Source organism: Prosopis cineraria, unplaced genomic scaffold, assembly GCF_029017545.1.
Source record: "Prosopis cineraria cultivar Desert tree isolate PC_DT_omini unplaced genomic scaffold, ASM2901754v1 PC1, whole genome shotgun sequence".
In the NCBI taxonomy this organism is placed as follows: Eukaryota; Viridiplantae; Streptophyta; class Magnoliopsida; order Fabales; family Fabaceae; genus Prosopis; species Prosopis cineraria.
In genome coordinates, this window is record NW_026555332.1 from 4295304 (window position 1) to 4305228 (window position 9925).

A 9925-nucleotide genomic window follows, 5' to 3' on the forward strand; every position below is an offset into this window, starting at 1 on the left:
AAAAAAAAAAAAAGACAAGATGCATATTTGATTATATAATGTATTAGTGTAATCCCTTCATTTTATAAAATGTATTTTCAATCCTATAATTTTAATATTTCTAGCCTCAAATAATTATTTTTTGTGTCTGTGATTAAGATTTAAAAAAATAAATTTAATATACTATCATTTAATACTAATATTTTGTCAACATTTAAAAATTAATGAAACCAATAATATTAACATTAGAATATTGAAAGACAGTATATATAATTCAGGAACTAAAATAGAACTTTGCATTAAATTAAAGGATAAAGGGAAAAAATATTCAAGAAAACATCGATCAAGAACTTTTAGCAACATAAAGTGAGAAAAAATGTACTAGAACTTATGAAATTGTTCTTTCAGTGCATTTGTGATCAAACCATTAAAATTTAAAAATATTGAAAATGGTTTGATCATAGATGCACTTAAAAAAAAAATTTCTCAAGCATTGCACACCTCAATTAGAACTATTAGAAGCTCCTCCACAACAATTTCTTAAATATTTTTTTGCCCATTTGCCATAAATTAAAAGATCCCAAAGTGTACTTTTGTCAACCAAAACAAAAAACAAAAAGATTCTATCTAGATGAATTTTCTTGGGATAATTATGCTCAAGTCTCTTGCAAGGCTGTCAATTAAGAACTTAGTACAGCAAGATGACAATTGAATCAACAACTACGTTTTTTTTCTTAAAATATCAACCCAAAAAATATCAATTTAAAAGGCAAGAGAAACAAAGTAAGCAATGTTTATGTTTCTTAATACCAAAAAATTTAGATAAATTAAATTCTCAAAACTCATTGTGATCAATTTATGCATTCAGACTCGAAGAATATTTTAATATTATCCACCAATAAGATTAATTATTACATTAATAATAAAATTTAATCATATAATTTTTAAGTTATAAATCAAATCTTTATCAATAAGATTAACTTTTGTGATTGTTAAGTGATGCTTCCCAGTGTTGATAGCTACATTTGGTTTTTACGCAACAACTCTAGAAAGGTAAATGGGTGGGGACCCACTGTATACGAAATCGGAGTATGAAAATATGAATATGATACAAGAAAAAGAAGCAAGGCAACGTATGTGACTAAAATACAGAAGGACTGGTTTCAATTTAAAAGTGGAAAAAAGGGGAAACTGGTTAAATCATTGAAAATCATGGTTAAGTATAAGATAATTCCTATGAAATATCACGTAGCACTGCCCGATCAGATTGCAAATATCAACTTCAAATCAATCATATTATGTTAAGTACCATATTATAATATATTATTTTTCCTAATATATTACAAAAATGGAAAATTATTATGATATATACTTTATTATAAAATATTATAATATATTATACAAATGCGACGATAGATGAATAGAAAGGTAAGTGCACATGATTATTCTTTATTATCTTACACTTATATAATTTTTCATTTATAAACGTTTTGAACGTAAAAAAGAAAAGCAGGTGATCATTCTTTATATATATATATATATATATGCTCAAATCTTCACAAATCTCTAGGGAAAAAATATGTTAACCATTAGGTATTTAGATCAACTAGCAAGGACATTGATCTTTCTTAACTAGATGTCTTGAATTCAAATTCTACATATGTAATAATGATTAAATTGTTAGCAGAGACATGCATGCAAAGAGACGCCTACAAGCTGCTGATTGAATTAGTCTAGATCAAATATATGATATATTAGAGTTCAAGCAAATAAAATAAAATAAAATGATTTATGATTAAAAAAAACTACATATATATTTGTCAATTCAAAGAGGATGAACTTGTTGGGCTTGTTGGGAAGTCTCAATTCGGGTGGTTGCTTGTGGTGAATCAAAACAAAATCAATGGGGTCAGAAGTTCACGTTTGATGTTCAATTCTGAGAAAATAAAAATAATTTATATACATGTAATTTTTTTAAAAAAGTGAAGTTTAATCAGGATTTTTTTTGTTATAAGTAGGTGAATTTGAGGATAATAAGTTGATGCAATTAACTACAATTTGAGATGAAAATATTGGGTGGAGATGATGAGAGCACAACTAATAGAAAGTGAGAATCAAATAGAGCAGCCTAAGAAGAACAAGACTTTGAAAATTTGAAGCCATCCTCTTTAAAAAAGTTCAATTTCTTAAGATAAAGATGTTGAACTTTTTTGACCGATGTATATATGTGGTGGTTCAAAAAGGTAGGGAATTATCTTAAATTAATTTTTTAAGAAATTCAAAATAAATTAAGTTGTCCAAACACCAAAGTATTTAAAAGACGCAAATCATAGATTTATGTTAGAGCTAATAAAGATTGGTCCCATAGATATAAATAATGACCATATGCCTCACCAGAAGACAAATAGATTTGGGTTGTTATGTTGTAGCATCAATGTAAGGATCTCAATCTTTTAAACAAATTGTAAATGCTTTTATAAATGTAAAATCTCATAAAAGACTCAACAAAAAATTTATGCTTGATCTAGAAAAGCATAAATTTATTGAATTTAAAAGAGTAGCTGTTAATAACATGAGATCACAAGCATGATCAAACCTATAACCTCTCACTTAAATTGAAGGTTTACATGCCACAAAGTTATAAGGTTATTGGTAGAAAATTTGAAGTTTAAACACGACACATATCCTATCTCATATACAGGTAATAAAGTTAAAAATTGAATAAACATAATGAAATATTTTAATTGATAAACAACAACCATGTATCAGGAATATTATGATTAAGTTGAATGGACCATATTTCATTTAAATAAGATCAAAGGTTTAAAATTTAAATCTTATATATATGATGCAGGCAGAAAAAATTTTATATATTCCTCCATTTAAAAATATAAAACATTTTTTTGTGATAAGATGTTAAAAAATATAAGAGATTTTAGGTCTTTCAATTTCAAAGTATAATTAATAAATTTTCCAAAAGTATCCTTGATTAAAGGATATAATTAATAATATGTTTTAATTAAAATATCATATTAAGTAAAGATAAATATAGAAATAATGTGTAACTTTAGAGATAATTAATTAATTTATTAAAAAAACATAATTAGATTAAAAGTACTTTATAATATTTAACAAGTGAGCATTCAACCATATGGCGGGATATAGTCCCGACCTAAGCATGATAATACTCAGTTTTGGAATTGTCAGCAACATCCAAAATAATAATAATAATAATAATAAAGATGATCAAAGTAGAGCTATTTGGTATTAAATGAAATAAAATAGTATGAATTGAAACAATCTTCAATTTTATGCTCACAGTCTTATTCATAAGATAGAAAAAGAATAATTTTTTGGTCAAATTTATTAGTCATGTTATTAATTTTTGTTACAAGTTTTTTCTTTCACTTTTCATTAAATGTAAGTAAGATAAAGTATGGATATTTGATAAAGACAAAGTTATAAACTTAATTAAATTTCCAAACAAAATTCATGAGTTGCAAAGTTTTTTTTATTTTTAATAAAATATGTTAAAAATAACTTATAAAAAAAGACTAAAAAGCACTAATGGATTTTTGGTTTGACTGGTTGAGATAGTCAAATTAACTTATCCTACAAGACTCAAATTCAAGTCCTATGACATGTAGCCACATCAAATAAAAATGTTAAAATACTCATGAAACTATCACTCATAAGAATAATCCCGCACGTCTGTGTAGATTAGTTTAAGGAGGTGATGGTATATTGGTGCTGCTCTCAAAATTTTCTCAGAATTTTCCTACTACTCAAGGATAAAATTTTAAAAAATAAATAAGATAGAAAGGAGTATACTCCTTTCATAATGCATTTTTTAAAGAATTACTCCTTTTATTTAAAAATATAAAATATTTTTTAAGAAGTTGGATACTAAAAAATATAAGACATTTTTAGTCTTTCGAGGTGTAATTATTATCTTTTTTTAAAAGTACCCTATTGATAATGACTTTATATGTATTGTAGGATGTTTAATAGGGGTAAATATGAAAAGGAGATAATTACTTTATTGGGAAAAAAATGCAGTTAAAAATACCTTACATTTTTAAACGAAGGAAGTAAATGTTAAAAATGTAAAGTATTTTTAATATTTTAAGGTTTAATTAATATGTTTTTTCTTAAAAATATTCCTAGTAAATAAATGATTTTATATTTATTTTTTTAAAATTTAATATTAAATAAAAATAAGTATTATATTGAAGATAAGTAACTAATTTATTAATAATACACTTTAATAAAAATATTTTTTATTTTTTAATGGATGGAGTAATAAGTAATAACCACACGTGCAATCCAGTTAACACAAAATGGAAAATTGGAGACAGGAGCGGAGTTAGTGGGCAGAGATTGAAAAATTGAACGAAAATGAAAAGAAAGAATCAACGGAGAATGGAAGCTAGTCAGCAGTGAGTTGGAGATCTTATCCAGTTGGTGATGTTGAGAATTAAAGAGGTGATGAATAGTGTGAATACGGTGACCTCGCTACCAATTCCAATAGCAACAATAATACGTTCTTCAAGGCACAGTAAAGAAAAAGTTGAATCAGATCTCACAGAATTTCAAATTTGTACAACTTTTTCCAACCTTTAATTGAATGCTTCAATTAAGGTTGACCTCACCCCACAATTTGCTGTCATCTTTCCTACGTTTACTTTTGCATCACAAACTTACCTCTCATATCTATTTTTCTTTCTGCACATGTTTAGACAATTTGGGTCCTAGAATTCAATGGAATATGACCTTCAAGTTTAAAAAATATTTACATATTATCCATTAATAAAATTTACACATAAATATTAAGGTTTGAACTTACAATTTTATAAATTACTTTTTCCATTTCTTAATATAAAGTCATTTTTAAATTTTTTTTATTTTTAATATAAAATGCTTGATAGGATATTAATTATTTTTTTAATATTATCCCTATTTAAACCTAATAATTATAAGAGATAATGTAATGTAAAATTAAAAAATTTTCCTTTAAATATAGATAAAATTAAAAGTTTATTTTATTTTTAAATAAAATTAATAATTTAATCACATTTTTTTTGTTCTAGTGAGGTAGCTAGATGTGTCTTATAAGAGGAATTTGAGGGTGTAAATGTCAAATCCATACCAACTGATTCAATCTTTGTTGGCCAATCTCCCTTTTATTTAAATAAAATATTTTAAAAATATTATTATTATTATTATTATTATTATTATTATTTGTATTTTTACTTAAATTTGTTAACAGAACTTCTTATAACTCTTGAGGATGCGTGCAAATTTGATTTCTGTCATAAATTCAAGAGGATATACAGTGCTTGTGATGTGTGGGTGCCAGAAAAGCATGTCTTCAAATGGTAAGAGATACCTGGCTTTTTTTTTTTTTTTTGAAAGAGGAAGTATATACTATTTTAGAGGAATTATATCTAATTTTTTAAACGAGAAAGTGTATAGTTTAGTCAGATCAAATGTTAAAGTAATTAGAATGTTGTTGAATTGGTTGAAGTTGGAGAGATTGAAAAGATTTGCATGTGTGGGCTCGCTTTCCTTTTTATGGGCAAAAAGCGATAGTTTTATCATGCTCCAAATTCCAATTTTTAGGGTTATTAGCTGAAATTATTTTCAAAGTTCCTCTACTTTCACTCTTTTTTGAAGGGTTGCTTGCCCTAATATTTCTACAATTTTCTTCCTTTCAAAAGATTTAGGTGGATTTGGGCTCAAATTAAGATTTTAGTTCAAACAATTAGGTTTGGGGCCAAATTCATATAATAGTTTATAAAATACTTTATAACTTTTTATTTATTAAAAATATTTCTACAATCAATAGCCATGAGATTAATATTTGAAGGAATCAGAGCACAATCTAGTAAGCCCCAAAAATCATGGTGACCGAACTTTTTTCTCATAAGAAATCTTTATTTGAACTTTAACTCAATATTCATTCATTTTTATAGTTTTAAGTATTTATATTGATTCTTCTAAAATATTTGCTTTAAAAAAAATTATAACGTTAGAAAAATTTTACTATATTAATCTAATTGTTTTTAATAAATCCGATGTATCTTGGAGCTGTATAAAAAATACTTTTTTGTGCGTGTGAAGCATGATGCATATTCCAAGTCAATGATCAAAATAATTTATTCATATATCAAAGGCTAACATTTCTCAGTCTTCGCGTCCATAAACTGTAGACTTAGAATTGACTTCTATTAAAAAAAAACATTTTCTTACCATCTTGATCTGATTATTATTTTTAGATTTTAATAAATGGAGTTTATCGCGGGAGCATTATAAAAAATTGTTATTAATTTGGCGTATGTGTGGAGCATGGTATAGTATACTTCCATTCGATTTTCAATATATTTTACTAAAATTAAATAAAATTTTAAAGTTAGTTAACTCTATTTAAAAATTTAATAAGTTTTTAACTCTATCTTTATTAAATTAAATAACATAACTTAAAAATTTAATGATATAATATAAATAAGATTAAAAAAATTCTTCTATTTCCTCGTAAATGGAAGTAACATCTTGGTTGGGGAAAAAAAAAACGTGGAAAGAGAAGGCGGAACATTAAGTTGGGGTAGATGGAACGTTTTCAATATAGAATTAGGTGACACACTTAATTTAATTGTGTGCTTTATATATATTCTTCTGATACTATTTATAAATTATTTTTAACATATTTTATTAATATCAAAAAAATTTTAAAACTCATTAATTTTATTTTAAAATTTAATAAATTCTCAACTTCACCCTTATTAAATATACACATTTTAATAGTATATTTTCTCTTTCCAACACTCAATGAAAAGTAAACAAATATTTATAATAAAAATTTAATGATGTGACTTATAAATAAAATTAATTTTTTTTTCTTCCTGTTCTATAAATAGAACTAGAGGGAGTGAGTATAGATGATGATGAAGACAATTTGGCAGATGGAAACTGAAAATTTTAGAATACTATATCAAAAATGAAAAGAATAAATACACATAATGTCACGTAACCATAAAGTAACAGACAAAACACGAGACCAAAATAATTTTTGAAAAAGTAAAACAGAAAATGATGAATAAGATAGGAGGCGTTGAAAGAATCAAAGAAGACAACATGTGGGCTTATTTTCTTGCCTCGGGAGGTTGGGACTTGGGGTGGCGTGGGGCATTACGTACAGAACGTGCCTCCACCGGTCGTTCATGCTCGGGGTGGCACTCTGGGTAAAGTCAAACAGCTTTCAACCAAAAAGATAAAAATAAATTAAAAAATATAATTTTTAGTTTTTCAATTTATTCTCAATTATCAATTATATCTTTATATTTTATCTTAATATAACTTCATCTTTATAGTTTTATAATTTGAAACAATTTAGTTTTTATAGGTTTTTGAATTAACATAATCTAGTTTTTGTAACTATTGAATTGTATTGAGTTAGCATTAGAGGACTAAAATGATATTCTAAAAAAAATTTGAGACTAAAAGTTTTATTATTTCAAAATAAAAAAAATATAAATCTTACTGAGAAAATAAAAATGTTTACAAAATTCACCGTGAATAACTATTAATAGATTAGGAATTTACTGATATTCATAACTAAATCAAGTTTCATCTTTCAGTTGAGATTATATTATTATTGAGAGTAATTAGTCATATTTTTATTTGGGCTTCTAATACTTGCGTCTGGTTGATAAATGTGATTTGCATTTTTTTTTAAAATAACCTAATTTTATCTTAGCGGCAAATTGATATTAAATTTAGCTGACACTATTAATGACGCGGGAAAACAAAAAGGCCATTTAACAGTTAAACTATTTGATTTAAGTTATGATTGCAGACAAAAAATATTTCAAATTTCATTTCTTCGGCAAAAAATTTTCAAACTTCACTATACTGGAAGAAATCAACATTAAAAAAAAAATCCAAAACGAAAACGTCAAAAAATACTTTGAAGAAAAGACATTGTATTATTATTATTTTTTTGGTAAACATAAGACATTACATTTTGGGCACCAAATTTGAAGTTCTGATCTCCGCTTTCTATTTCCCGTACCATACTATGTTTACTGAATAATTCAATGTCCACATCATTTCAAGGTTTAGTACATTATATGGCTTTTAGAAGAATTAAAAAATTCTTTTTATTTCACATTAATCACAAACTCCCATTGTATTTTCAAAATCCATTTAAATCTTCTCCGAAATCAAGGGTTACGTAGCGCAAACCTTTTGTTTGATATTCTTATTCAATCTCTCCAATTGCTAATTAACCCTTGAATCACAAATTTTGCACAAAACAGGCCATCTTTAACAAAAAGTCACCAAAACATTATTTAACTTATAAAGACAATTGTATAATCATTCATAATTTTTTGAGAATGATATTTTTCCTTTTGGCCAAAACAGATATTTTTAATTCTAAATTTAAACGAGTGTATATGTTGACGAGTAAAATTAAATTTTTATTTCCATTTAAAATTTTGATATTATAATATTTCAGTATTGAATCCTACCCAACCCAATTGTTTACCGGACTAGGCACCAGCCTAGCTTGACCCAACCCCAACCCTTACCACGCCCATAATAGTTTCTCGCTTGTGTTCTGACTTTACTTCGTCAATCACCCATATAAAAAAAAATGTTCAACTATTAATATTAATAAATTAATAAAAATCTAGAAGTTTTCCTTTCAATCTCATCAATGGATTAGTCTTTTTTCCTTTAGTTTAATGGGTAATTTTAAACCGTTTATTCAACATCCGCCCAATTCAAGGCCAAATCACAGGAGGGTTGCCCTAACATTCGAGATGCCTTTGGCAGATTTCCTGAAGACATATGGACAGTACTAAGAGGTTTCATCTGCCACTCCTGAAAAGCACATTTGCAGGTAAGTATTGCCCCCACGTGAACGTGCTTGATTCAGCATATATCAAACCAATATTGTCTGCTTTTCAAGATCACAATGTGCCAAGATCATCACAGATACCAAAGTTTTGCCAATGCAGTACAAATGAAATCATGATCCTGACCACCATGCAAGCCAAAAGTACCCTTTTTGCATTGTGATTTCTTCACAACGTCATATACTTCGGGAGATACCAAAAACAGAGAGACATGAGAACATGTTATATCACCAAAGAAAATATTCTTTTCTCTAGCGGCACCATATAACAATGAGTTCTTGTTACATTGAGGGGTGTCATCCAACATACAGCAACAATCTCCCATCATATAACTTTTCCAATGAGGAAAAATACATAGGAATGGATGATAAAGGAGTGAGAATGGGAATAGAATATCATTATGTTTTGAATAATATATGAATGATTTTACCTTACTGTGCCCGGTAGAATAGAAATGATAGGAAAGGAAAATATGTAATAGCAATTCATCAATTTTTCCATATTGCAAAGTACTATTCCATCATTAATTTGATCAAATGATTTGAGCTGAATTTTGAAGGAAAAGGAATGGGAGAAGGATTCCAATTCCTTCATACTAAACTTGGCATTGCCCCATTTGACCACCCTTTTCCCTTTCTATTTTATTGACTTCATTAAAATACATAACCATTAGGTGTATTATTTCCACAACGTGATAATACAAGGAATCAAAGGAAGCTCACCAAAGTGGGTGTTGCAAGTAGTGGGTCCCAATGGCAGGCTCACTCTGGGGAATTTCCACCAGTTGGCTGTGCAAGGAGTGCACTCAAGAATATTATTTTATAACGACTCTCTATTGTGACATCCAAGTCTTAAACCTCAGTATCCAAAATACCATAACTTGTGAGATGGCAGTACCAATGCCACCTGTGTCTGATCATATTACCATCAAACGATAAGTTTCTTTCTCACCCTATAATTTGACGTATGAATTAACTTAATTTAAACAAAGTTTCCCAGCATTTTGGGAAAAGAAAACACCAAAC